Below are 4,170 nucleotides of genomic sequence, written 5' to 3' on the forward strand. Positions count from 1 at the left end.
AAAACTGTGGTCTTTATTTATTTATTTATTTATTTATTTTTTTCAGGATAAAAACAAAATTTCAGGACCAGCCCCATGGCTCACTCAGGAGAGTGCGGCACTGGTAGCGCCGAGGCTGTAGGTTCGGATCCTATAGGGGTGGCCGGTGAGCTCACTGGCTGAGCGTGGTGCTGACAACACCGTGCCGAGGATCACGATCCCCTTACCAGTCAAAAAAAAAAAAAAATTCAAAGTATGTTTTATTTGTCAAAATTGCCTTTATAACACAATGTAAATTGTCTTACAACTGTGCTAGTTTTTATTTAGAAAAGTCAACTCACTGGTAAGTACATCAGAAATGTCTATTAGTCTGGAATGGGGATGTTGTTTGTATTGATGTGACTTGTTTGATGCATCACAGAAGAGAGAGAAAGGGGGAAAAATAAATAAATAGAATTCCCTGTGGATGGTTTGCCTTATGGTAGTGAGAGAAGTCCTTTCCTTTAAGGTAAATTTTCATACTTAAAGAAAGAAAAGCATCATGGTTTTAAAGCGTTATACTCCAGACGAACAAGAAATTATAAAACCTATAACAAATAGTTTCTTCTAGTTTGCCCTTCTTTGGGTAAATAATTATTAATTTAATAAATAAGCAAAATTTATTTTCTATCAAGCTACAAACATTCAGTCAAGTGACTTTAGAAAGGCTAGAGCTTTTCTTTCTCCTAAAGAGCATCTATATTAAATATAACAATTTTGTTTTTCCTTAATTAATTTGAGAAAGAAAAGGAGAAATTGAGTCACTATTTATGAAATAAATTAAAATAACCTGAAGGCATAAATCTAAGAAGGCCTTCACCAAATACTGCAAGAAATGGCAGGACGAAGATGGCAAAAAGTAGCTGGAGAAGGACTTTCACAGCATGAAAAAGTACCACCAGGTCATCCGCATCATTGCCCATACTCAGATGCGCCTGCTTCCTCTACACCAGAAGAAGACCCAACTGATGGAGATCCAGGTGAACGGGTGTACTGTGGTAGAGAAACTGGACTGGGCCTGGGAGAATCTAGAGCAGCAGTTCCCTGTGAACCAAGTGTTTCTGCAGGATGAGATGATTGACATCATCGGGGTGACCAGGGGCAAAGGCTACCAAGGGATCACCAGTCGCTGTCACACCAAGAAGCTGTCCCACAAGGCCCAATGAGGGCTGCAAAAGGTTGCCTGTATTGGAGCATGGCATCCTACCTGTGTGGCTTTCTTTGTGGCACAGGCTAGACAGAAGGGCTACCATCACCACACTGAGATCAACAAGAAGATCTACAAGATTGGCCAGGACCACCTTCTCAAGGATGGCAAACTGATGAAGAACACCTCCTCTGACTAGGACCTGTCTGACAAGAGCATCAAACCCCCGATGGCTTTGCTCACTGTGGTGAAGTAACAATGACTTTGTCATGCTGAAAGGCTGTGTGATGGGAACCAAGAAGCAAGTGCTCACGCTTTGCAAGTCCTTGCTGGTTCAGACCAAATGGCAGTCTCTGGAGAAGATCAACCTTAAGTTCATTGACACCACCTCCAAGTTTGGTCACGGCCACTTCCAGACTGTGGAGGAGAAGAAAGCATTCATGGGACCACTGAAGAAAGAAGAAATTGCAAAGGAAGAAGGAGCTTGATGTCAGGAACAGATTATACAGCTGGTGGGATCTCAATAAAAGTGATTTTTGCACTGAAGAATAAATAAATAAAATAAGTTCATCAGTGAGTAAAATTTACTTGAAGAAATTTAAGTGAGATTCAATTTGAATGTCATTTCATTGCATGAAAAATGAAGAGATACATATACTTTAAAAAAAATATTTAGACATGTGTTTGTGGTGATGTACCCTTTAGAATTCATCAGGGGTTAGAATTTTAACTGAAACAGTGAAATAATTTTCAGACTTCTGAATATAGCCTGAGAGTTACTAAACCAACACATTTCTATTACATGATTAAAGGGAGAGGTTTAACAAGTGAGATCTTAGAGATCAGTCAACTGTTGGCATCTAAAAGATCAAACAAACAAATAAAGCTAAAAACCCAGGAGTTAATTTAATTTTCTTTAAAATATAAATAAATGTCTTAAAATCTCTATATATCTCTTAGCTCAGAAGTTTTATGATTGTGTAAAAAATGAAGAGAGAAAATATGGGGCATACCAAGATTTCAAATAGTAATAATATAGTTAATGGCAAACTAATATTTATTCAAAGCTTTTGATTTTGCAAGGCACTTTAATATACATCATCCTCATCTTTCTCAACAGGAAATTTCTTATTAAGTTCTATCAAAATACATTTGATGAGAAAATGTTTTCAGAATTCTCATTTTACTGGCTTATACTGAGGCTCAGAGGTTAAATGACTTGTCCCAGGTCATTCAACCAGGTAGGCAGTGTACCAGGACTTAAGTCTAAGTATTCATCTCAAAATCTGTCTTTTTCTATTAAACACAGTTTCTTTTCTCAGACTTTAGGATCACACTCATCAAGAGAAAAAATTGGGACTAGTTTGTGTTAGCTATTACTAGTCTGTAACTCTCTAACTCCCTGGGCCAGGCAAATGCTTACTCCAACATTATCCAACTTATTTCAACACATTAGAAACATTAATTTTTCTTATCCTTTAATCCTGAAAACAATTTCTTGAGTTGCTTTTATTTTCTTGTCATCATGAGAAACAATATATTTATAAATAATATTAATGTTCATTTCTACTTTTTCAAGCTAAGTAATGTTAGTTTTGTCTTTCTACATGGCAAAGCAAATGTAATCATTACTCATTTTGCAAGAAGCTGCCATGTGCCAGAGAATTCTCCTATTACAATTATTCATAACACTTGAAGAGACATTCAGGGTATTATTCATCAGCCAATTCAATTTTCTTGGATTATAACATTTCATTTTAATTTAATATGAATGACAATTTCTCAGCTTGGTCAGCAAAAGAAGTTTTGTATAATTAGTTAGGGACAGATATGACACTGTATTAGTCATTCATTTTTACTGACAGCATAAACCTTTCAGATATTTAACCAATAATCTCTCCACTGGATACAGAAAAATTATAAAGTTAATACAGTTGAAATATTCTAATATTTATCGATCTGTTTAATTAATCATTACTTGGAACAGATCTAGAAAACTAATGCTGGTTCTGATCATTAAAGAAATATAATCATGTGGTGAAAAAGTGCCTCAATCCTAGCTGTAATTTGAAAAATCCAGTTTTTTTCTTTTTTATATTTATTAAAACACATTTACTCTCATTATTATTTTTGATAGTTCAGTTTTTCATATTACCATGACAATACATGCCTACAACCATGACATAAATGTCATTTGCAAAGTGATATAAAACTAATTGGCATGTATGTTGTTTTGGCTGACAGTCAAATGATTAAATGGGTTCAAGATGAAATTCTTAATTTTCCTATTTATAATTCTGGAACTTGACTCCTAGTCTAATGCCATCAAAAATTGCAGAATGCCAGTAAATAGAATTGGGAAGCTGAAAAATTATTTAGATATTACTTGTTGTATAGAGCTATGTTAAATAGTTTATCCATCTAATGTTTATTTATTTTTAATTCAAATTATTAAAATTATGTGTAGGAATTTCCCCATTTAGATAATACAGTTTGGTTTCATTGCAAAAACAACTATTACCACACTGAAGATATCAAACCAAGATCTCAAAGGTCCCAGGATTTTGTCTCTCTGTGAAAGGCTAAAGGGATCACAGTATAACTGCTTTATGGTAAGATTCTATTATTGGTGAAAGTGATCAATATTTTTAATTTTCTTGAGGAAATCATAAAAATACACCTAATTGTGGCGTTTTTGGAATCTGGCACTTAAATTTAACATATACTGTGCTATTAATTTACAAATAAATGTCATGTCCTATAAAACAGCATAGATGTTGTAGCTGCTGTCCAATATTAACTCTAATGACCAAGGTCAGATATAAAGCGTTCTTGAAGTTCAAACTCTAAGGAACTAGTTCTACATGGTGGATTCTGAAAATGGCCACAATTATTTCTCTCCTTCTATCCATGTTCTTTTACAAAGTGATTTTTCAGCTTCTCTCGTTAACAAGTAGAGTTTATTTCTCCACCCCTCAAATGTGCACTGGCCTCATGATAGCTTC

General features: G+C 34.7%; 1 pseudogene; it reads left to right on the plus strand.

Moving 5' to 3' along the window:
• Positions 1-821: 821 nt before the first annotated feature.
• LOC134370952 (large ribosomal subunit protein uL3-like) lies at positions 822-1,653 on the plus strand (annotated as a pseudogene).
• The last annotated feature ends 2,517 nt before the right edge of the window (positions 1,654-4,170 follow it).

The sequence above is a fragment of the Cynocephalus volans genome, chromosome 2, assembly GCF_027409185.1.
Source record: "Cynocephalus volans isolate mCynVol1 chromosome 2, mCynVol1.pri, whole genome shotgun sequence".
NCBI lineage: Eukaryota > Metazoa > Chordata > Mammalia > Dermoptera > Cynocephalidae > Cynocephalus > Cynocephalus volans.